The 26,485-nt window shown below is 46.5% G+C and overlaps 1 long non-coding RNA gene across 1 annotated transcript in view; it reads left to right on the top strand.

The window, feature by feature from the left end:
* Positions 1–24,258: 24,258 nt before the first annotated feature.
* Positions 24,259–26,485, top strand: part of LOC144761677 (uncharacterized) — a 137,566-nt gene continuing 135,339 nt past the window's right edge. Inside the window, exon 1 of the long non-coding RNA XR_013595841.1 lies at positions 24,259–24,343. This is a non-coding gene — a long non-coding RNA (uncharacterized LOC144761677). The remainder of the gene's footprint in view (positions 24,344–26,485) is intronic.

Here is a 26,485-nt window from a genome sequence, read left to right as displayed (position 1 = left end):
GTGGGAGTTCACCTGCAGATTGATGTCACAATCAGTGTTAAATGGTCCTGTTTTGGGCACACTGAAGTGCTGCAGGACTAATTCTTTTTGGGTAAGCCTATTAGTTGGCTTGGTAAACTTCTGAGAGTTATTTTTTTACTGGAGTTAATTTAGTAATCATATATGCAATTAATTAAAACCTTTACATGAGAGAAAATGCAAGTAACAAATATAAAAAAGCATGTACTCTATCAAAGAGCTTTTTTAAAAACATGTTTAAAAAAGGCTGTATGCTGTGCCACCTTTCCAAGCGTACACACGAGTGCCAATGATCATTTCAACTTTGTCCTTAATAGAACATGAACGTGCAAGTTAAAGTTATTTTTTCTTGGTTTTTTTAATTCTTTTTTATTAATTGTTTCAAAAACAATTAACTACCCACCATTGTGCTGCAGTTGGGTTCCAGATACTATCAAGTGATGACTTCAGGTTTGAGAGGGTAACCAGGATGTCTTCCACATACAATGATACTTTGTGTATCCCACCCTGCGTCATTATGCCATGAAAGTTGTGGGAATTACGGATAGCAATTGCCAAGGGTTCTAAAGCTATGATAAACAGCAATGGGAAGAAGGGGCACCCATGTCATGTGCCCCCATGGACAGTGAAGGGTGGAGATACGTGACCATTACACGTCACCCTCGCTGTCGACTTAATATAGCGCTTCGGGACCATGCTAAAAAAGTGGACCCTATGTCTGCATGTTGTAATACTTTGTTGAATGGCTTCCCCCTTATAACTTCCCTGACCTTGTCCTCAGTCATGGGGTGATAGAGTTGTGACCGTTGCGTTGGGGAAAGATTAGGTAGGACATGTTATTTCAAAAAGTGTCCGATGACAGTAGTAGGACTAACGGTTTCCGAGGTGTAGAGGGCTGCATAGTAAAAGCGGAAAGCCTCCAAGATGTCCAGTGGTGCGTTCAGGGTGTTCTGTCTGTGTGGAGGATAGCCAGTATAGCACAGGATTCTTCCTGTTGGTGAGCCTGTAAGGCTAGAAGGCGTCCAGCCTTCTTCCCCCACTCATAATACCATTGTTTAGGGTGTAAAATTGTTTTTTCTGCTCTAGTGGTGTATAGGGTGGGTGTAGAGTGTGACCTATGTGGGGTTTTGGTGTTGTGCTTGATGTCTAGTAGGTGGTTTTACTGCTGTGGTCTTGAAGCAGCAGTTAAGTATGGAGTGGTGTAAAGAGGAGGTAGGGATACATTTACTTATGCGTTTAGCTACCATTTTAGTGCTGGTGGGCCTTCATCAACTGAGACTTGACCTTTGAGGTTTGCTCTATGCTTACGCAGCAGTTTCACACCCTTTCGTAATGCAGTGGAGTAGAGAGTGGCGTCGTAACTTAAACCCTGCCAATCCACCCCGGTTGCTTGCGGTCATTTTTACCCAGATCCCCCCTCCCCGCCACTACCTGCCATGGGCGGCAATCCGGGGGGTAGCCCCGGGCGCCAGAAGCTCAAGCTACGCCCCTGAGTCAGTACCAACAATGGTGGCCACCGACACCTTGGGGTTACACACCACAACAGCACCACGCCTACCCTCCACCACCGGCCCATTTTCAAGGATTTCCTAATACATTCAACCCTCAGCCTTTTTTAGGGTTCGGCCCCCACAGATCAAGGGGCAGAAGGCGCCCGGTGCAACAAACAGGGGTCCACTGGGAGGACCAGTCAGGCCCCCATGCAGGGACTCGGAGTCAGACAGCCAAGAACCAGAAGGCGGGGCCGTCAGGGAACCATCCCTCGTAGTTAATCTGTCCTCTAAGACATTGAGCCCGTTGGAGGAACAGGTATTAAACAAAGGACTAGGGTTTGTTATGACTAATTTTGGAGACCCTCTTATGTTCCAATGTGAACTGAGCCAATTCTTCAGGAAGCTTAGATTGCATTACTTCTTTAAGGACAAGACAAGCGATGATTCGCTGAGTCAGGAAACTAACACTGGGCTGAAAGTAAAATCTAAATTTCAACCTCCTGCACACACAGTTCCACCACAAGTTTTGGCCTTTGAGAAGGCAGTAGGGGATGATGTTGCTAAACTGTGGAATACCCACCAAAGATCTTTTAATAATCTTTCAAAAGCCGAACAGATGACACTGAAAGCACTATCTGAGGATCAATCAATAACGATAAAACCAGCCGATAAAGGCGGTTCTATTGTCATTCTTAACACCACTGACTATCGGACAGAATGCTTACGACAACTAAATGATGAGAAAGCTTATTTGATTTTACAACAAGATCCCACTGAAGACCTTATGAAACGGATCAGGTACCTTGTTGAGGAGGCAGCATCAGAATGATGAATTACTCGAAATGAGGCAACATTTCTGATAGCTGAACACCCGGTGACTCCATACTTTTACACTCTCCCGAAAGTGCATAAGCCGCAGAGGCCCCCCCCCCGGGAGGCCCATCATTTCCAAGATAGGGTCAGCATTAGAACCCCTCTCTACCTTTGTAGATGTATTTTTACGGCCCATTGTACAGAAAATGCCCACCTACCTCCAGGACACAAAGGATGTTCTTCGTGTCCTGCCTGAAATGGATTTTGACCCCGAAAGAGACCTATTGGTCTCTTTCGATGTAGAGTCATTGTATACCTCAATTCCTCAGGATGAGACGCTAGAAGTTGTAACATCCATCCTGAGTGATAACATCTGTGCTACCATTACACCTGTATCATTCATTATGGTCCTAGCTAGGCTCGCCATGAAGGACAACTTCTTTCGCTTTGAAGATAAGATTTATCTTCAGACATCAGGCACGAGCATGGGCAGCGTTTTTGCGCCGAGCCTCGCTAATTTGTACGTGCATCACTTCGAACAAGAGCACGTACTTACCCCCACAAACCCATTCCACGCATCGATCAGATGGTGGAAGCGTTACATCGATGATGTGTTGGTGGTGTGGAGAGGCAGCCTAGATTCTGTCAACGAATTCCATCTCTGGCTAAACAGCAGGAATCAATACCTGAAGTTTACGGTGGAGGCACACAAGGAAAGACTAGCCTTCTTGGATCTATCTATATATGTCACACCTGCAGGCTTGCAGAGTAAGCTATATAGAAAACCTATGGCGAGAAATTCTTTACTGCTCTACGAAAGACATCATCCAAAATCCTTACGCGAAAATTTACCGTATGGTCAGTTCCTACGGGTAAATGTAAATGTAAATTGATACTTATATAGCGCACTACTCACCCGCAAGGGTCTCAAGGCGCTTGTACGAATACCGCTGTGGAACCCATCCTGGCTTTCCCTGTGAGGTGTCCACTCCTGGGCACCCCCAAGGCGGAGGCCAGGCATCCTTAGCGTTGTGGGGGCCGTTGTGGAGATTAAGCAAGCTATTGCCCAGAGTTGCAGAGTGGGACTCCATGATTGGAATAGGCACCGAGGCGAGAATTATCAGGTCCGTGGAATTTTGAGCCCAAGACCCGCTGAGGCGGGGAATTGAACCCTGGTCCCGGGCTAGATCTCTGCATCAGGGTCTGCCACTCTAACCATTGAGCCACACTTCTCCTAGGGGTGCGGAGGAACTGTTCCAACAATGATGACTTTAAGATCCACGCTAACAATCTGTCAGCACAATCGAAGGAGAGGCATTATCCACATACACTTATAAAGAAGTCTCGCAAGAGAGCAATCAATAACAACCGTGATGCTCTCTAGGAACCACCTGTTCCTAAACCCCCGATTGGAAGACTTACATTTGTAAGTACTTTCAATACTAAGAGCAACAATATCCAGAGAATAATCAGGAATCACTGGCGGATCCTAAATCACAGTAATGAGAAGATCGCCTTGCCCCTTTTTGCTTTCAAAAGGGCAAGTAACATTAGAGATCGCCTTGTGCATACTCGTCCTAAGGAGAGTCCCAAAAGAGCGTTGGGCACCCTGTGGGATCTACCTCCTGTGGTAGGACACCACCCTTGTGGTACTTGCTCAGTCTGCCCCCAGACTAAACATTCAACAGAAATTGACATAGGCACTAACAGACCTTGGTCTCAGTCACATTTTAGTAATTGTAATAGTGACAATGTGATCTATTTGCTAACATGCTCTTGCTCGACCAGGCACGTGGGTATGACTACCCGGAAGGTACGCACACGCATGTTGGAGCTCAAGAGCTCCTTCCATTGCAAGAAATCCATGACGAAGCTCACAAGACATTTTCTAGAGAAACAACATTGTGAAACAGATTTCCAGTGGACAGTCTTAGAGAAGCCATTCATACCCATGCATACGAGTGATGTCTCTAAATATCTGTTTCAAAAATAACAGAAATGGATCTATAAACTCCGCACCGACACGGAGGGATTAAATGATGACATCCCGTGGACCTCTTTATAGCACTTGGTCCTTACATCAACTACATCCTAATGACAAGTACTAAGTAAATTCTCCTTGAGCCCTTGCTTACAACTTGCTAGGAGTAATAGAGGAGGTTTTTCATAATACACTCTCCAAGGGTACTCTTTTGTTCTAGTGACATGCCATAAAGGATTAGGCACATGCACTAACTTTAGAGGAGTACAAAATGGATATGAGGCAGAACCAGCATATACTCTGTAGTATCTGATATGAGACACCATTGACTTAGGGCAGTCCCCGACAGGGGAATTGCCATTCGAACATGGATCTGCACAATTGAGTTGCCCGTGCGCTCTGGGCGCACTGTCGAAGGTTAAAAAATGAGGAACACATTGGTATGAGAATGGCATGACTGCAATAGATGACTGTATGGTGTCACACTGTAGTTCGTTCCAGGAGATCAACGGTCCGATATGAGAAACTACCAAGATGGACGTTATGACATCAGTTTGTAGTTCTCAATTTTCGAGTCCGTTAGTGTGAAACGAATATTAGCAATCGCCTCTGACCATCTATATAAACATGATGGCACTGGGAATGCCCATTTAAAAATAAAGAATACGGCTGACTGTATTAATGCACACACGAGGAATGTCTGAATAAGGGATATGGCTGATTGTTGAAATAAACACACGAGGGTCAAGAGGTGGGACTACAATTGATTTAAGAAACTACCAAGATGGACGTAATGACATCATCCTGTAGTTTCCAACTTTGAGTCAGATAGCGTGAAACGAGCATTAGTAATTGCCTCTGACTGCCTACATAGACATGAGGGCATTGAGAGTACCTGCTTATGAATAATGAATATAGCTGATCGTACAAATGAACACACGAGGAATGTACGAATAATGAATTGTTGAAATGAATACACGAGGGTCACGCGATGGGACTACAATTGGTCACGGCACTACGTCACTTTGTAGTTCTCTTCTGCGAGAGCAATCTCGGTAGGCGGAGACGCATTGATTCACTGGGGAGGACGCCACCGAGCAATGCAGTAGCATAAGTGCCACGGTAAGCGCTTAACTGGGTATTACTCGTGACATTTGAGAAGCGCTTATATGCTCTTATTAATCTTTGGCTATTCCCAGTTTAAACTCAAACTCAGGCATGTATTTTACCGCTAACACCGGTGTGAGCAAAAGTAGTTCCTTAACGACCAAGAAGATAAAAACGCCCGACCTCTCCGGTCTGGTACCTCCCCCAAGACTCAGGAGTGAGCTTGAGGTACCGACGGAGAGGTAGGTTGGCAGAACTCTTGTTACTGAAGCTTTACACATGGTGCTATTTTGGCCAGATGTATAGATTTTAATCAATCTTAGCATGAAATGGTGCAAAGTCCATGGATAGTATAAAAAAATGGATTTAGATGTATGTGTGATACTTTGAGACTGGGAGATACTCTTGTATGCGATGTGAGTCTTTCTCTATAAGAAGTGGATAAGAGTTGACAAACATAGCAGAGGGGTGGGGGGACACCTTTTGAACTGCCTGTGCAGTAGTCTCACGGTGTCTCTACTCTCTGCTTGCTCCTTTTTTCCATAGAGCAGGGCCTCGTAGAACCTGAGCATGGTCCAGGTGAGGTGAGGTCCTTTCCCCTGTCATTACGGGTGAGCAAAAACGATGAATTTATTTTGGAATGTTGAGGGTGACACGCCTGTTTGTGGAAATTAGGAGACACTGTTACATGACACTAATTACTAGATATATCTCTTTTTTAGAAGCATATTTTCCAATTGACATGGAGGATTAGTGCATATTGGTGGGTACAGGTTGTATCGTTCCCTACTATTATTATTTAACTTTAGGTATATTGTGTTTTCTTGATTTAGTCACAGTTTTTCAATAACAAGTGCGACAATTATAGAGCAGAGGCCCTGATGAAAGCCATGGGACAGTTTGTGCGCTAGGCAGAAACATGTTGGCCCGTTTTCAGACAGATATTTGCTGATACTGTCTCCTTTGCACTGTTCTAGTTTTTAATTAAGGGGTGTTGTTCGGCTAAGGAATAAAGATTGATATATGGAGGACACATCATCCTATTTTAATTCACCACTTTTGTATATTTTTTGTTGCACTGAACTTTCTTCACAACCATCAAAGAACAGCTATCAGATGGTGGTTCGCAATCTGAGTGTGGACTTAATCCAAGACCAACAACTAATGGTGTGGTGCTTCTTGTCCCAATGATCAGGGGACTAGCCTACCTATTTTGGATGGCCAGATGATATGACTGATCAACAAGTCTCTTTGATGGTAATCTATGATTTGATGGTCTGGATTTTGTTAACCAGTCTTTGAATGGTTCTGGTGTCTGTACAGTGTTTGTCTATTGGTGACTTGGGCACCTAGTGACCTTGTAAATTTTCACTAATTTTCACTGACAGTCCAGCCAGACTAAGCTGGCTTTTAGACCCCCTGTGTTCTTCTGTGTTGTTCATGTAGTGTAGCAGGGGATTTGAACCAGGTATTGGTCTTTAAATGTTATATCCCTTTGACCCTCTCTCCACTGTTGGTTTGTGTTATGTTTTTCATTTGACAATTTACATACTTTATTTCCACACACCTGTATGGTGAGTTTCTGATTTCAGATTTGATATACATTTTTGTGCTAGTGTCCATTTTTTGTAAGGCAGCTTACACCTGATTTATGAACACAATGTGGTTATAAAGGTGTATTACTTTAAATTTCTTAATCCTCAAAATTAGAGACATTTGCATTTCACATTGGTATGCTATAGCTTGTTTGAGTAATATCATATTGCGAGCCACTTAATTAAAACTCCAGGCTGTTCACATTGGGCAAAGACAGTCTCCAACTCCATATTGCGAGCCACTTAATTAAAACTCCAGGCTGGTCACATTGGGCAAAGACAGTCTCCATCTCCCTCTTATGACTAATTGAAGGACGCAGTGGCACAGAATATACTTAACTGACAGGAGACCCAGGGCATGGGGGTTGTAGAATCACCTGTTGCGATATGTAACCTCGGGTTAAACCAGATGATCTGCCCTGGGAAGGGGTGTGCCTCCACACTCCGTGTGTCTGTTTGGTATGTTGGTTTGACCCACGCCACGTGGACTTAAATATTAAAAGACTGGTGCTGTGGGGATTGTCCTCAGTGACGGACCCTGCGCAGCAACGAGAAACCTTGAACACCGCTCTGTTGCATCTACGCCAACGGTATCGGACCACTAGAGGGAGGGACCAAAGGTGCTCCTGACCCCGGTCATTAAAAAACATTGGTGAAGAGGGTGGTCCTCAAATGTAGGAAGGTAACCCTCTGAGAAAAATAATGCTAGGTTTGGGTGCAGAGGGAAAAATACTATAGAGAAAATATAAAGCACCCACTGACCTGTATTCCTTAAATTTAGCTAATGCATGCTAGTAGTCCTGACCCACTTCTAATCAAACATTCTCATATAGAACATGTTTTTTTTAAGATCAATATTATTGTATTTATTTACTTAGATCTCTTTTCACTGTGTATTCTTATTCCATCATAATCTTCACAAAAAAATTATTTCATTGTTAATAGATGTCTACAAACACATTTCAGAATTAATTTCTATGTATTGTGACATGTTTCTGTACATAAATTCATTTTTTGTTGAAAACACACCGATGTCACCCTATGTGTTCACCCTAAGATCCTACCCACCATTCATATTCTAAGTACCATCCACACTGCTACACTAACATACTCAACATTCATACATCAGTGCCAATTGTTTCCACTTAGAAACGAGCCTCAGCAATAATACAGCAATAGTTGTTGTCCGCTGTAATGTTATTGGCTGGGATCTGTTATCCAAGAGGTCAACGCACGTTTCGGTGTTGGCAAATGATGTGCCTGTCACAATCTTCAGGACCAAACCAAAATGTTTCTGGTTATTTCCATAAGTGGGTATGATAAAAACAAATTTGGTGCGTACTATTTAAGACTTATTTAGTCCTAAGCCTCCAATAGATACTATTGGTTGAAATGAGGTGTCCTTAAATGATGTACTGGTCTGTACAAATCCGAATCTTCATAGAAAATCCTGGGTTCAATTAACGGTCACTACCAAATTAGTTGCCACCCTTTAGTTATAGCCCTTCTTTTGGCCTTTTTAGAAATGGGACTCCACTGTCAAAGACCCGGTATTGGTAGGCTCCCAGGAACAAGTGCTGTACCGCTGGAAAACTTCCTCACTATTCACTGTTGCAGGGGCGGTCCTAACTGCCCTCCATGTCCTGCAGCGGCCGTGCACTGCATACATGTGTGCACGGTGCTCGTGCCACTGTGCTCATCACACTACATTTGCTCCGGGTGGCATTGGGAAGGGCAATCGACCTGGCCCCCACTGCAAGGAGGCCCAGCGCATCCGAAGGAAGAGCAGGGAGCCCTGCCTGCAGGCTGCCTCGCTCGGCAGAAACAGTCACCACACTCTGGCCCGTGGCGGTGCATGGAGAGAAGTCCTCACCTGTAAGTGGCAAGAAAAAAACAAATACACAATAAAATCAATGGGCATAAGGTTTTAAATTAAACTATAAATGTTCATGTCAGGAGGGGAGTGATCAGGACAGTTGCCCTCTATCGGGGAAAGAAAATTAAGGGACTGCAATAACAGGTCAATTCAAAAGATGGCTCAGATTCCAGCAGAGGAGCTGTTTGTAGTGGAAGGGGCCCCATCAGCATCAGTGCCAAAGTGGAAGGTGTGAGTGGAGAGAGTTCTTCTTTTCTTTGAGGCCACTAAAGTTGATGATGCACAAAAGCGAGCAATGCTACTCCATCTGGGTGGGAAAGACATTTATACAATATCTAAATCAATTGTGGAACCCCCACCAAAGACTCACCTCACCCTTATAAGAGCCTTAACAGCCCTTTTTCTACCCATGGCTAACCCGGACTACCAAAGATACCTATTTAGACAGGCGAGGCAGCAACCAGAAGAATCCCCTGATGTGTTCCATTCCCGCCTGAAGGAGTTAGCAAGCATGTGTGGTTTCCAGGATGAGACGGAAGAGATAAAAGGGCAAATAATTCAGGAGTATGCCTCAACGAAACTGCGGAAGAGGTTCCTGGAAGAGTCCAGCAAACCTTTGGCTGATATTCTCACGCTTGGAATGACCAAAGAACTGTCGAGAGCTCGTATTGCGCACATGGAAGCCGCTCTCCAAAGCCCATCAAGACAGAACCTATCAACGTCATTATCCCATCTACCACTTCACAATCTGACAGGAAGAGAAATCTGACTCTATCCCTCATCATCCAAAATTGGTTCCAGGGCCCTTGAATGATAAGGTGATGTATGATTGGAGGAAGAGGTCCAATGAGAAGGTCAGCTGTCATCGCCGAGCCAAGAGTTCTAATCTCAAAATTGGTGACTTGGTGCTAGTGCAAGATCATCAACGGGGTCCGGTCAGTAAGGGCTGCAGCAGGAACCATGCGGGTGCCTGGCTTTGACGGCGGTGTGCCTACTAGCCACCACCCCCCTCCCGAGACCCATGGTGTGATTAATTATTACACCTCATATATGTTTTGGTTCCTCCTAATTGGAAGGGCTCTTTAGTAACAGTAGGTTACTAGAGATTTTGATTTTTTCACATTTTGAACCTCATGGTTAGGGTGAGCCTTAGCGCGCTCATACCGCTGAGGTTCACACTTTGGTCCTAAAGAATTGCCTGGCCAGTAGCACCATATAGGCAGAAACATGTTGACCATGCACAGTGAGACGTAGCTGACTAATCTATCCAGCTCTTACATCTCTCACTCTGTTTTTATCTATGTCTGCTTGGCCAACGAATAAAAAATTTTTTGGACACAATCTAGACATTACAATCACTTTCACTTGTCAGTTAAACAACACTAACCTGCTCTGCAGTAATTCTGGTGTTGAAGCACACCTGGGAGGCACACGCCCTTCCTGGTGGGGCCCGATTATGAAGTATGTCACCAACCAGGTAGGTGAGTGAGGGCTTTCTAAAGAATCAAGTTTGATTCTCCATGCCTGGTTCTCCTCTTTAGAAATCACACTCTTTCGTTGTTTTGATTGCTAGTGCAAGATGGACAATCAGGCATCAAATTCCGGCTGACCTTCGAGAGAGACACTTGGCACATCATATCTATACACGGCACCCAAGTTACTGCCTACTGGGGGCATGTAGGAGAGTAGGGTCTGCTATCCTATGGTCACCCCAAATTTTTGCTTTTTGCTTCACTGGTTTTCGACTACTGAGGCTGTGGGCCTGCTAATCAGACCCCCAGCCTGCTGTTCTCTCACTAAATTAATGACACATGTGCTATAGGCACATACCAATTGGAAATGGACTCCTTGTCAGCCCCTGTAGAATGCACTATAGGTGCACAGGGCACAGGAGCCACTAAGGCCTACCAGGGGCTGCAGCATATCTTTTGCCACCCCTGGCTGGTTCTTAAATTGACACAACTGGCTGATCACTCAGCTGGGGTAAGGTGGTGTACACACCCCTTGCTTAGATATAGTATACCTATGTCTAAACCTATATCTGGACACATGTAAACCTGTGAGCCACTCCTATAGTCAGGCCTCACCAATCCTGGAGGCTGGGTGCATGGTTTTATGTGAGATGGAGCTCTAGCATGAGCTGAGCCTGTCTGCAGCCGTCGGGAACAAATCCCTAAGCTGTTTCAGGATAATGCCATACCATATACTATTAAGTGCCTTATAATCCTCGCGGTTATTTAGCAACTCTGGTTTGGCTTTATCAAAACATGTCGTGTAAGGTGTCATACGCTTTGGAATACCATCCCCTCGCCAGTTCTGGCGACGGGGATGGCATTCCACCCCTCTAGAGGGGTAAGACATGTTACTTCACTTTAATGCGGTTGATTTCTCCAAAGGCCTGAAGATCCACAAAATGGATGCCTCTGCCACAGACAAATGTCTGGACCCCTGGAGCTGACCGAAACTCAGTCAAGGGGGTCCTGGACAAAGGGTTTCCTGTCACAGGAGGGTGTCACTGCCCTCCAGACAGGAGATAGTGTATTGTAGCAGGGAGGTTTGAAAGAAACCAGACACTGCCTGGGGCGCACAAGGCTGCCCCTTGCATAATCCGGCCAAACCGGTTCTGGGGCACTCCAGCCCTCGTGCCAGGGCGGCCTGGATCAAAGGAAGGGGGTGTATCCACCCACTTCCTGGGTCCCACCCATAGGAGGGGACCTAGCAGGTAATCACGCCCACCAGATTCAAATAAGAGTGGGAGCAGTGCCAATGCACATCAGATTTCCTGGAAGAAACATTTGAAATGATATTCTGGACCCTTCGCCCTCCATCTCAACGTGGAAGCCCGAAGAATCTCCCTTGTGGTCAAGGAGTGACCACCCTGCAGCAGCAGGCACCATCCAGCCCTCGACGTCTACTTAGTTGCAGTTCCCGCCGGAACTCGAGCGACTGAGATCGACGAGATCAAGCCTGCCCAGCTTCTAACAGCCCGATCCACAGTCCCTGCAAAGCTGAGACCCGTGGAGGCGACCGGAAGCGTGGGGCACGCCATCTTGAAGTGACCACGAGATGCTGACCGTGCAGCCCACGAGTGACCCTCGAAGCTGTGCACCGGGGTTTGAGAAGCCCCCACCCTGAGCTACTCCTGAGCCGAAGTTCAGCCCTCCACACTCGACGAGTGCTGCGTGGGGCCCTTTGGTACGATTTGGCTCAACGCGTTGGCCCGGTCAATTGCCAGCTGGCTTGTGGTCCCTGTGCCGACGAACTACCTAAGAAGACTCGTGAATCTGGTTGCTCCAGATCCACACCAGCTCCCCTGAAAAGGAGCCCCGACTCTGACCTTCCTGGTCCGAGTGAGAAGCAATCTTCCGATCCTGCGTGGATTGCTCTTACCAAGGCTTGTTTGCTCCAAACCTGAAGCCGACTGCACCGACGGTGAGAGCCTGCGTGGGACAGATCGTGACCTGCTCCTGGACGTCGCAGATGCCCCAGAGCCCACGTGACAGCGGAGAGAAGCTCCTCGACGACCACCTGATTGCGCCCGACATTGCCTGGTTCCGTCCTGGTTCCACCCTGGTCACTGCTGAGTGACCCAGACTCTGTCCCCTCTGCTTTCAGGTACTCTACAACTTGAGTCCACCCTTGGACTCCACCGGACACTTCATCTTTAACCAGCCTGCAGCCCTTTCAGCTTCAAGCACCAAGAGCCTGCGTGTCAAAACCCGACGCCACTTCGACCCTGTGCACCCACTTCCTGTGGGTGAGGTAACTTTGCTCCGCCGGTGTTCCCACACTGGTGCACACCTCTAGGGTCTGTGTGTTAAGTTTTGTTCCTCTAGGTTCAGCGGAAGTGTCCTTAAACTTTAACTCTTTGACTTTTACGCACCATTGGTTAACATTGGTGCATGCGTGCGCTTTCCGCACATCTCCCGAATCCCGAGGGCCATTCCCGACTTCAGCATTGCTTGTCCTGACTGCTCCCAGCGATTCCCTAGGCCCTAGGCCTAACCACTGTTCGAGTGGCCTCTCTTATACCACTTGTTTAGTATATGGTTTGAGTGGCCACCCGCCCTCATCCATAATTGTGCAACTTGTATGTTTAAACAGTGCTTTTTGATTTAACGCTTGTGCCCCTTTATTCATAAAGAATACTGGGGATTGTTTTTAGTAATAAACACATATATTTTTATAATATATACTTGTGTGGTGTCCTTTCATTTGGTATTACAGGATTGTATGTGGTAAAACAGCTCGCTTAACACGACCTCTTAAGTTAAGCCTTTAGGCTGCTTAGTCCATGCTACCCCTAGGATAGCTTGTCTAATAAGGTTGACTTACAACCAGACACCATAAGGGGATTGTTTGGTCAGGTAGTAGGTGGTTCCAGAATTGGAAACATCCCCTACCAGGCCACCTTCTCACATTGGTGAGCAGCGGTGCGGATTTGAGCTTGCTGTTGTTTTACCATTGCAATCTTTATATCAAATTGAAAGATCACATCAAGTACCTCTAGGTACATATAAAATCAAAAGCTTAGCATATTAAGTTCTACTGAACTTAGTAGTTGTAGGTTGAAGGGAGTAGCACACCCCTGACTACAACTCACTAGCAAGGTCCAGTAGGAAAACACTTAGTGTAGGTAAGTGCACCACTTACACCTCACTAGTAACCATGTCTGACACAGGAAAAGCCTCAGGGTCTACTCCTGTGACAGTTGACCTTACCCAGGCAACTTTTGGATATGACAAATTAACCCGCAGAGACTTGATTGCCTTGTGCAAAGCAAGAGGGTTAAAAAGGGGCAGAAGCCCCACCTGCCTAATCCTGGTAGAAATCCTAGAACAGGATGACTTAGAGAAGGCTAAAGCAGCTTCCCTAGACACAGGAAATGGAGGGAACCCCCCTGTAGTTGATCCCCCTGAAGAGGAGGATGATGATGACTTGGATGAGGACTCAGATGTTGAGGACTTAGAAGTACAGGATCAGGGTAGCCAGGTTCCAGTTGGTAGGCTTAGCCAGGCCAACTTGGACCTACTGGGGAATGGAGAGGGCCAGCACCTCCCCAGAACCCAACATGTTATTCTCCCAGGCAACAGAAGAGTGAGATCTCCCTCAGGGGACTCTCATCTTTCTAGTGCCTCCAGAGAATCACAGAGAGGCATGAATGCTTCTCAAAAGCTAGAACATAGGGCTAGAATGAGGGCTGTCAAACTCCAGATAGAGAGGGAGGAGGTAGCCTTGGCTCAAGCTAGACTTGCCTTGGCAAGAGAGCAGAAATTAAGTGGCTTAGATGTCACTGGTGGCAGCAATTTTCCAAGAGAAAAAGACAGGGCCTATGATAATAGAAACCTGACCAAAATTGTGCCCCCCTTTAAAGAAGGGGATGACATCCACAAATGGATGACTGCTCTTGAGAGAGCCTGCATGGTACAGCAGGTTCCTGAGAATCAGTGGGCTGCAATTTTGTGGTACTCCTTTTCTGAGAAAGGGAGGGACAGGCTCCTCACAGTTAGACCTGAGGATGCCAAAAACTACTCTGTTTTGAAGAGTGCTCTCATTGAAGGGTATGGCCTAACCACTGAGCAATACAGGTTGTTGTTCAGAGACACCCAGAAAGCACAGACTCAAGACTGGACTGATTTTGTGGAGTGTGCCACTAAGGCTTTGGAGGGTTGGTTGCAGGGAAGTAAAGTTTCAGACTATACAGGATTATACAATCTTATGATGAGAGAACAGATCCTTAATAACTGTACAAACCAGCTGTTGCATCAATACCTTATTGACTCTGATCTGACCTCTCCCCAAGAATTGGGAAAGAAGGCAGACAAATGGGTCAGAACAAGGATTAAGCAGAAACCCCAGAACCAAGGTGGTGACCAGAAGAAAACAGACCAGAAGGGTGGTAATCAGAATCAGAAAGATAAAGAAAAAGACCAGAAGTCTTTAGGCCCCCAAACTAATAGTAAGGAGGGTGGTTCCCAAAATGGTAACAAGAAAAAGAAGAACAAAGGTCCAAAGACACCTTGGTGTAATACCTGCAAATCAGTTTCACACTGGGGCAGTGAGTGCACCAAGGCAAATCCAGTTCCCACCACTACAGCTCCTAAAGCAACTGCAACCCCAAGTACAGTAAGCAGTGGTGGAACACAGTCCAAGGGAGTAGCTGGGTTGACCCTGGGTATTGAAGTAGGATCTGGCCTAGTCAGAGTCCCTACACAGGCAGTTCTCCTGTATGATGTGGACATTGAGTTGCCCACTGCAGTAAGCCCCACTAACCTGGGCAAATACAGGCAGACTCCCTTAATTAATGAGAAACTGGCTCAAGCATACAGGGACACATGTGCCAGTGTCACCATGGTGACACCTGACTTTGTGGACCCTGGGCAGATTGTACTAGGAGAGAGCTACCTAGTAACCAACGCCAGCAACTCCACTACCTCCCATAGTGTGGCAGTTGTGAACTTCTCCTGGGGAGGGGTTGATGGCCTAAAGAAAGTTGTGGTGAGTGCAGACCTACCAGTAGACTGTCTGTTAGGCAATGACCTTGAAAGCTCAGCATGGTCAGAAGTGGAGTACAGGACTCATGCAGAAATGCTAGGGATTTCAGAGCATGTCCTTGCCATGACAAGGGCTCAGGCTAAGAAGTGCCTTCCTGAACCAGTGGTGGATCTTGAGACAATAGACCAGCCACAACCCAAGAGAAGGAGCAAGAGAGGAAAGGCCCAGCCTTCCACCTTGCCCCAGGTTGAGGATCAAGTTTCAGAGGAAACTGATTCTGCAGTCCAAGAGGAGACTGTCTCAGAGGAACTTGAACCTGACCAGGTTGAGTTTCTGGGGACAGTGGGACCCTCAAGGGCAGACCTGAGGCAGGCTCAATTAGATTGCCCTTCCCTTGAACCCCTCAGACAGCAGGCTGCTGCTGAGGCTGCTGGGGATGCTAAAGGTACCCATACTGTGTATTGGGATGAGGGACTCCTTTACTCAGAGGCTAGAGACCCCAAGCCTGGCATGACCAGGAGGTTGGTCATACCTCTGCAGTTTAGGGGATTCCTCCTTACCTTGGCCCATGATATTCCCCTTGCAGGACACTTAGGCCAGAACAAGACGTGGGACAGGCTTGTTCCACACTTTCACTGGCCTCACATGTCAGAGGATGTCAAGGAGTTTTGTCGCTCCTGTGTCACTTGCCAAGCCAGTGGTAAGTCAGGTGGCACAACAAAGGCCCCCCTTATACCACTACCTGTGGTGGGGGTCCCCTTTGAGAGAGTTGGAATTGATATTGTGGGTCCAATGGACCCCCAAACAGCATCTGGGAACAGATTCATACTGGTGGTAGTGGATCATGCCACCAGGTACCCAGAGGCTATTCCCCTAAGGACCACCACAGCACCTGTGGTGGCAAAAGCCCTCATTGCAGTTTTCTCAAGAGTGGGCTTTCCTAAGGAGGTACTATCAGATAGAGGGACGAATTTTATGTCCAGCTATCTAAAAGCAATGTGGAAGGAATGTGGAGTAAACTATAAGTTTACCACCCCATATCATCCACAATGCAATGGGCTTGTGGAGAGATTTAACAAGACCCTTAAAGGCATGATAAAAGGATTACCAGAGAAGCTCAGGCGGAAATGGGACATTCTTTTACCCTGCCTGCTCTTTGCTTACAGAGAGGTCCCACAGAAGGGGGTTGGCTACAGCCCTTTTGAACTTTTGTTTGGCCACCCTGTGAGAGGTCCATTGTGTTTGGTGAAGGAAGGATGGGAGTTACCTCTCAAAAAGCCCAAACTAGACATAGTGGACTATGTACTTGGTCTCCGCTCCAGGATGGCTGAGTACATGGAAAGAGCATCCAAAAACCTGGAGGCCAGCCAAGAATTACAGAAAGCTTGGCATGACCAAAAGGCTGTACTGGTAGAGTTCCAACCAGGACAGAAGGTATGGGTACTGGAGCCAGTGGCTCCAGCAGCACTCCAGGACAAATGGAGTGGACCCTATCCTATTATTGAGAAGAAGGGGGAAGTCACCTACTTGGTAGACTTTGGAACACCCAGGAGCCCTCACAGGGTAATCCATGTGAACCGCTTGAAAGCATTTGTGGACAGGGAGGACATGAGCTTGCTCATGGCCACAGATGGGGAACAGGAGGAAGAGAGTGACCCTCTCCCAGACCTGCTTTCTCAGAACCCTGATGATGGTTCAGTTGATGGAGTAGCCTTGGCAGGCAGCCTCACTGACCAACAACAGAGGGACTGCAGACAAGTTTTGCAGGCTCACAGGCAAATGTTTTCACTCACACCCAGCCAAACTGACTGGTGTACCCATGTTGTGGACACTGGTGACAGGCTGCCTGTCAAGAATAAGATCTACAGGCAACCTGATCATGTCAGGGATTGCATCAAGGCTGAGGTGCAAAAGATGTTGGAGCTTGGAGTGATTGAGCCATCAGAGAGCCCATGGGCCAGCCCAGTAGTCCTGGTGCCAAAACCTCATACCCAAGATGGTAAGAGAGAAATGAGGTTTTGCGTGGATTACAGGGGTCTCAATGCTGTCACTAGGACAGATGCTCACCCCATTCCAAGAGCAGATGAGCTCATTGACAGATTGGCTTCTGCCAAGTTTCTGAGCACATTTGATCTGACAGCTGGCTACTGGCAAATCAGACTAGCTGAGGAGTCAAAAGCCAAAACAGCATTCTCTACCCCTAGTGGACATTATCAGTTTGTGGTAATGCCCTTTGGTTTGAAGAATGCACCTGCCACTTTCCAAAGGTTGGTGAACCAAGTCCTTACTGGGTTGGATGACTTTTGTGCAGCTTATCTAGATGATATTGCTGTCTTTAGCTCCACCTGGGAGGATCACCTGATCCACCTGAAGAAAGTTTTGGAGGCCCTGCAAAAGGCAGGCCTAACTATCAAGGCCACAAAGTGCCAGATAGGGCAGAGTAAGGTTGTATACCTGGGCCACCTAGTAGGTGGAGGCCAGGTTCAGCCACTGGAAAGCAAAATCCAGGCCATACAGGACTGGGCTCCTCCAGTTACCCAGACACAAGTCAGAGCCTTCTTGGGCCTGACTGGGTATTACAGAAAGTTTGTGAAAAACTATGGGTCTATAGTGACACCGTTAAATGACTTGACATCCAAGAAGATGCCAAAAAAGGTTCAGTGGACAGTTAGCTGTCAGAAGGCATTTGAAGACCTGAAAAAGGCCATGTGCTCTGCACCTATCCTAAAGAGTCCTGACTACTCCAAACAGTTCATTGTTCAGACAGATGCTTCTGAGTTGGGGGTGGGAGCTGTGCTCTCACAACTTAATCAAGATGGTCAAGACCAGCCTATTGCTTTCATTAGCAGGAGGCTAACTCCCAGAGAGAAACGTTGGTCAGCCATTGAGAGGGAGGCCTTTGCTGTGGTTTGGGCATTAAAGAAGTTGAGGTCCTACTTGTTTGGAACTCACTTCCTGGTGCAGACAGACCATAAGCCCCTCTTATGGCTTAATCAGATGAAGGGTGAAAATCCCAAACTGCTCAGGTGGTCCATTTCCCTACAGGGGATGGACTTTACAGTGGAGCACCGCCCAGGGACTGACCATGGTAATGCAGATGGTCTCTCCAGGTACTTCCACTTAGAACATGAAGACTTATCTGGTCAAGGTTAGTTTAATGTCCCTGCGTTTGGGGGGGGTTGTGTAGGAGAGTAGGGTCTGCTATCCTATGGTCACCCCAAATTTTTGCTTTTTGCTTCACTGGTTTTCGACTACTGAGGCTGTGGGCCTGCTAATCAGACCCCCAGCCTGCTGTTCTCTCACTAAATTAATGACACATGTGCTATAGGCACATACCAATTGGAAATGGACTCCTTGTCAGCCCCTGTAGAATGCACTATAGGTGCACAGGGCACAGGAGCCACGAAGGCCTACCAGGGGCTGCAGCATATCTTTTGCCACCCCTGGCTGGTTCTTAAATTGACACAACTGGCTGATCACTCAGCTGGGGTAAGGTGGTGTACACACCCCTTGCTTAGATATAGTATACCTATGTCTAAACCTATATCTGGACACATGTAAACCTGTGAGCCACTCCTATAGTCAGGCCTCACCAATCCTGGAGGCTGGGTGCATGGTTTTATGTGAGATGGAGCTCTAGCATGAGCTGAGCCTGTCTGCAGCCGTCGGGAACAAATCCCTAAGCTGTTTCAGGATAATGCCATACCATATACTATTAAGTGCCTTATAATCCTCGCGGTTATTTAGCAACTCTGGTTTGGCTTTATCAAAACATGTCGTGTAAGGTGTCATACGCTTTGGAATACCATCCCCTCGCCAGTTCTGGCGACGGGGATGGCATTCCACCCCTCTAGAGGGGTAAGACATGTTACTTCACTTTAATGCGGTTGATTTCTCCAAAGGCCTGAAGATCCACAAAATGGATGCCTCTGCCACAGACAAATGTCTGGACCCCTGGAGCTGACCGAAACTCAGTCAAGGGGGTCCTGGACAAAGGGTTTCCTGTCACAGGAGGGTGTCACCGCCCTCCAGACAGGAGATAGTGTATTGTAGCAGGGAGGTTTGAAAGAAACCAGACACTGCCTGGGGCGCACAAGGCTGCCCCTTGCATAATCCGGCCAAACCGGTTCTGGGGCACTCCAGCCCTCGTGCCAGGGCGGCCTGGATCAAAGGAAGGGGGTGTATCCACCCACTTCCTGGGTCCCACCCATAGGAGGGGACCTAGCAGGTAATCACGCCCACCAGATTCGAATAAGAGTGGGAGCAGTGCCAATGCACATCAGATTTCCTGGAAGAAACATTTGAAACGATATTCTGGACCCTTCGCCCTCCATCTCAACGTGGAAGCCCGAAGAATCTCCCTTGTGGTCAAGGAGTGACCACCCTGCAGCAGCAGGCACCATCCAGCCCTCGACGTCTACTTAGTTGCAGTTTCCGCTGGAACTCGAGCGACTGAGATCGACGAGATCAAGCCTGCCCAGCTTCTAACAGCCCGATCCACAGTCCCTGCAAAGCTGAGACCCGTGGAGGCGACCGGAAGCGTGGGGCACGCCATCTTGAAGTGACCACGAGACGCTGACCGTGCAGCCCACGAGTGACCCTCGAAGCTGTGCACCGGGGTTTGAGAAGCCCCCACCCTGAGCTACTCCTGAGCCGAAGTTCAGCCCTCCACACTCGACGAGTGCTGCGTGGGGCCCTTTGGCACGATTTGGCTCAACGCGTTGGCCCGGTCAATTGCCAGCTGGCTTGTGGTCCCTGTGCCGACGAACTACCTAAGAAGACTCGTGAATCTGGTTGCTCCAGATCCACCCCAGCTCCCCTGAAAAGGAGCCCCGACTCTGACCTTCCTGGTCCGAGTGAGAAGCAATCTTCCGATCCTGCGTGGATTGCTCTTACCAAGGCTTGTTTGCTCCAAACCTGAAGCCGACTGCACCGACGGTGAGAGCCTGCGTGGGACAGATCGTGACCTGCTCCTGGACGTCGCAGATGCCCCAGAGCCCACGTGACAGCGGAGAGAAGCTCCTCGACGACCACCTGATTGCGCCCGACATTGCCTGGTTCCGTCCTGGTTCCACCCTGGTCACTGCTGAGTGACCCAGACTCTGTCCCCTCTGCTTTCAGGTACTCTACAACTTGAGTCCACCCTTGGACTCCACCGGACACTTCATCTTTAACCAGCCTGCAGCCCTTTCAGCTTCAAGCACCAAGAGCCTGCGTGTCAAAACCCGACGCCACTTCGACCCTGTGCACCCACTTCCTGTGGGTGAGGTAACTTTGCTCCGCCGCTGTTCCCACACTGGTGCACACCTCTAGGGTCTGTGTGTTAAGTTTTGTTCCTCTAGGTTCAGCGGAAGTGTCCTTAAACTTTAACTCTTTGACTTTTACGCACCATTGGTTAACATTGGTGCATGCGTGCGCTTTCCGCACATCTCCCGAATCCCGAGGGCCATTCCCGACTTCAGCATTGCTTGTCCTGACTGCTCCCAGCGATTCCCTAGGCCCTAGGCCTAACCACTGTTCGAGTGGCCTCTCTTATACCACTTGTTTAGTATATGGTTTGAGTGGCCACCCGCCCTCATCCATAATTGTGCAACTTGTATGTTTAAACAGTGCTTTTTGATTTAACGCTTGTGCCCCTTTATTCATAAAGAATACTGGGGATTGTTTTTAGTAATAAACACATATATTTTTATAATATATACTTGTGTGGTGTCCTTTCATTTGGTATTACAGGATTGTATGTGGTAAAACAGCTCGCTTAACACGACCTCTTAAGTTAAGCCTTTAGGCTGCTTAGTCCATGCTACCCCTAGGATAGCTTGTCTAATAAGGTTGACTTACAACCAGACACCATAAGGGGATTGTTTGGTCAGGTAGTAGGTGGTTCCAGAATTGGAAACATCCCCTACCAGGCCAACTTCTCACAGGGCAAGAAACGTTAATTCGAAATGTATCAGCGTTTAAAAAATTCCATCCCTGCCGAGGCACTCCATCCACTAGTGACAATCCGGAAAATGGTACACGGGATCAGGAAGAGTGGTCGGAAGAGGAACCTGGAGAGGCTGAACCTTTGGAGGAGGAGAATCTGCATAACAGGGGTCCAGGAATGGGCTCTGATCCCCTGAGAGAGACTGCCAACCGAGAGATGGTTCCCGAACTGGGTCGTGAGCCACAGACCAGATATGGTCTGCGGAGTAATCCCAAGCCATCAAGCAGGCTGAAGGACCATATGTGGTAGCTGGTTCATGTCAACCCATAGAGGCAGGTACATTTCAAATTAAGCAGACTGTGAGAGGAAGAACAAAACATGCTGCAAGTTTGAACAGGGTTTTTTTCTTAGTGAAGCAGGGGACTCTGTGAAATTGAGGAACTGCCTCACTTGTTGTATTTGGGTTGATAATGGTGTATAGCACTATTTGACATATAATTTTGTTTGGGGAGGAATGTAGTAATGCTTGTTGCAGTATGTTATCCCAGGTTTAACCAGGTGATCTGCCTTGAGAGGGGGAGTGCCTCCACACTCCCAGTTTAAATTTGGTATGTTGGTTTGACCCACGCCAGGTGGGCTTAAGTAATAAAAGACAGCTGCTGCGGGAAGTCTCGCAATCACGGACCCTGCGCAGCAGCGAGAAACCCTGAACTTTTTGTGTGGCGGCCGATAGGCCTGCACTATTGCATCAGTGCCACCTGTATCGCACCACTAGCGTGAGTGCCGAACGTGCTCCTGACCCCGGTCTCTACACAACAGGGGGTTAGGAGAGTGAGAGAAAGAAACAATACCCGATTTTCTAAGATCTGATCTTTGTCACCGGAGAGCGTCACTGGCTTCGGAGTGATGAGGGCTTTGGTTGCGTTATTAATTGGTTGACTTGCAAACATAGCAGGACTGTTATATCCTTCCTTCATTTCCATCCTTCTTCACTTTTCTTTGATAATATGAAATCATCTGGTTTGGGCCATTTAATGAGGTGATTTCGATGTTTGAAGGTGCAAAACATTTTGCCACACTAGATTTAAGGTCGGCTTATGACCAAATAGAGCTTCTGGAGGAGTCAAAGAAATATACGGCTTTCATCACACCATTTGGATTATACCAATACACAAGGATGCCATTTGGATTGGCGTCAGCCGCATCGGTATTTCAAAGGGTAATGTTCCACATTTTCAGGGATATTGATGATTATTGAAGTGCTTTCAGGGCGATATTTTGATCTTTTCCAAGAATGAGTCTGTGCATGTCCTACATTTAAAAGAAGTATTTGCGCGTGAAGGTTGTCCCTCTGTTTTAATCACTGACAATGCTTCTGGAGAAATGAAAAGTTTTCTCAAGGAATGTAATATTACACATAAATGTACATCACTATATGAACCACACGCAAATGGTCAGGTGGAACATTTTAATAGGGTGTTGAAGAATTTTAATTCTGATTCATTAAAGTTTTCTAGCGATTGGATGAACTCGGTGAGAGAAAAGTTATGGGTCTATGGTACTACCCCTCATTCAACTACAGAAATTAGTCCTTTCAAACTACTTAAAGGGAGGGACCCACTGTCTTGTGTTTGTCCATGGTGGTTTAAAAACAAATGTCAGTCAAAATTGATCATAAAGAGTGTATATATGATACTGCAAAAAGAATTGAAATCAAGCAGAACAAAACCATGAGATCGTACAGCGATAAATGGAAAACCAAAATGCACGATTTTAGTGAGGGTGATTGGGTTAGGATTCCTTAGCCAGGTCTTTTGAATATAGGTGCAAATTCATTTTGAAAACCTATCCAAATAAAAAAAATATTCAGAAACAGTTTTAGCACTGAAGATGGTAAAGTTTGGAATGTTAGAAGAATAGCAAAATGTCCAAATAATGATGATATCCAAAATAAGACTTCTAGGATTAATAAATCACTTTGATTCCACTATATGTATGTAATAAGAGAAACAATGAAACTATCGCTTCAAGAATTAGGCATTCAGAGCGCCTGAGATTTTAACCTAAAAGATTTGATGATTTTATTTAAGTGAGTGTATTTTTTATATTGCGTACATTTTTAATAAGGGGGATGTGTTATATCCTTCCTTCATTTCCATCCTTATTCACTTTCCTTTGTTAATATGACATCATCTGGTTTGGGCCAGACTTAGCATAGGCTATGTTTATGTTCCATTGGCGTTCTAGATTCTGCATGTTTCAATCTTACTGGAATGTCATTTGTTGCCCAGTTGCATCTGGAGCTTTGAAACGATGGCCTGATGTTGCTGTGATGGAATTAAACTAACTTGAAATTTTATGGATTTCTCATCTTTTATTGCAACAAGGACTCTACCTGTAAATAACAAGCAGATGGAGCTATTACCAAGAGAATACTCGGGGAAAAGCAGAACACAATACACATTGGTTATCTACACACATTAGCATATGTCAATTCTAACAGTTATTATGTGACTGTTCGCTAGTCTGCTAAACATTACACACCAGTGTGGTGAATAACAACTGTTAACAACAAAGCAGTTGCTTATAGTTCCTTTCTGTTGTTCAGCGTGCAAGCAACACTGGCACAACAGAATTTGTATCGGTCCCAGAAATGCACTTGTCTCCATGTTCAAGTTCGTGCTAGGTTCAAGTTCATGCACCAATTTCAGGACAAGTTCCAAGGTAGATTACTCGTATGTGCAGCTGGAACGAGTCTCAAATGTCAGTATATACTTACTGTTCTGGTTTCAATCCCCAAAAAGATGCAAACTCCGATACCTCATTGTTGTGCTATGAGAGACTAGATCGTAGTCTAGAACACTGGCTGTGCTAGACCTTTCTTACTGTCTATGTCTGTTTCTCTTTTGCAGGAAGGCGTCAACAATGGAGCGCTGAAGTCACCGGAAGTGCGGGAGACTGGATAAGGTAGCCGCGAGGCATCCGAGGACTGGATAAGGCGGAGCGGGATCACCATGGGGGGAACTTGAGTGACAGGTAAGTGCCAAAATCCAACGAGGCTAAGCGTGGACCTGCTTGCGCCAGCTGTTTAAATACCGTCGACAGGAATAGGTGCTCTGTGACACGAGCAGTGTGGTAACGGGTTGTCAATGAGTAGCCGATCACGCACATAGACTTGCACTTGGCCTTTGACATGTGCCGCTTGTTGACTCTGGGGAATCTCTTAGCAGGAGCCCCATGCAGAGGGAAAGCAGGCAAGGAACGTGGTGGACCTGCTGTTTGTTGACACTGGGAGCGGCTGTCAGCAAGAGGGGAAGCATAGCAGAACCTCGTGCCACTTAGAGTGTTCTTGTTATGTGAGTCTGTCCTTACCACAGAATGTGACACCTCATGAACCTACCACTGCCACCAGGGAATAGATGCATAAGATATACACACTGATGCCTGGGAACATGAGTACAGGGCCACTACAACACAGATCGCATACTACAGCATAGTCCACATAATTGAGGATGGGGCCACATGAAGTTGGGAATGATCCAGGCATGCTGTGGCACAACTAGTGAAGCACATAACAGTCGCCCCCCCCCCACATGTCATGGTTTGGTGGGATTTAGGGCGTAAAGCCACAGTTTCAGACTGGGGGTATAAACGAAAGAAGCGGGTTTCCAAGAACGTTTAGACGGATCATATCCTTTCCAATCTATCAAGTAGTACAGTTTTCCACGGATGCGTTTCGTGTCCAAGATTCGCTGTACTTCATAGTTTTAATGATTGTCTATCATAATGGGACAATGGAAGTGTCTTTGGGGCAGATGTATCAAGCTATTTTTTAGTCGCAAACGCTGCGATTCGCTAAAAAACACCGTCTGCGACTAAAAAATAGTAAAATGGTATGTATGAAGAAAAATGCCTCGAATATTAAGGAATCACAAATTTTGCGATTCCTTAATATTGCGTAAGCATTTAACAAATCGCAAATCGCGATTTCTTAAATGCAATGTATCAACCATTTAAGAATTGCAAATTTAGGCTAAGAAATCGCAAATTACCACCAACTTGTAGTTGGTGGTAATTTGCGATTTCTTTTACAAATGCACTTTATGCAATTTGTAAAGGTGGCATGTGACGCTCATACATGCCCTTAGGGCATGTATGTGCGCCATATGCGCACGCATGTCATTTTCAGGGGTGCAGCAGGGTGTTCTTGAGACACCCCTGTACCCTTGAAATTATTCTCAATTTGCGATTAGCAAATTGCGAATCGCAAATTGAGAATAATTTCACATTCATTCCTATGGGCCTCCTGGCCCATAGAAATGAAAGGGGAAATTATTCCTTAATTGCGATTAGCAATTTGCTAATCGCAATTAAGGAATTTTAAGAAATCGCTAAAAAATAGCGATTTCTACATACATACCATTTTGCTATTTCTAAATAGCGATTCCTTAAAAATCGCTATTTAGAAATCGCAAAAGGGTATGTTGATACATCTGGCCCTTTGTGAGTTTTATCATGGTATGACTTGATTAAGGATACATGAACTACTGGGTGTATCGCATATTCTGGGGGTACTTGCAGACCGACTGTGACAGGAGTCAAGGTTTTTGAAAAGGATATGGCCCAATGTTTCGTGGTTGTAACTTTCTGGGCCCGTCTAATGTCATGTTGCATGTGGCTAGCCAAACAAGGTCTCCTACCTGATAGTGTGGTTCAGGGGCTTCTACTTTATCAGTCTGCGTCTTCATTTTCACTTAAATTTTTACCAGGGACTGTCTAGCCTTGTCTTGGAGGTCTGTTAACTCCAGCAGACGTTCAGATACTGAGGGCATGAGTGTTGGCGTCTGTGGCAAGAGTTCTGGCAGCATTCATGGGTGAAAACCAGTGAGGTTATGAAAAGGGGAACACCCAAGGGAAGTGTGTACATTGTTATTGTATGTAAATTTAAAAAGTGGAAGGACGAGGCCCCAGTTGCTAGTCAGAGTTGATGGCAAACTTCTTAGAGTTTGTTCCAAGGTCTGGTTGACCCGTTCCTTCTGGCCATCAGTTTTGGAATGATATGCGGAGGACAGAGCCACCTCAGTTCCTTCTGGCCATCAGTTTTGGAATGATATGCGGAGGACAGAGCCACCTCAATCCCCAAGGTCAAACAAAAGGCCTTCCAGAACTTGGTTGTAA

This window comes from Lissotriton helveticus, chromosome 6 (assembly GCF_964261635.1).
Source record: "Lissotriton helveticus chromosome 6, aLisHel1.1, whole genome shotgun sequence".
Classification (NCBI taxonomy): domain Eukaryota; kingdom Metazoa; phylum Chordata; class Amphibia; order Caudata; family Salamandridae; genus Lissotriton; species Lissotriton helveticus.
This window is presented reverse-complemented; position numbering and strand designations above follow the sequence as displayed.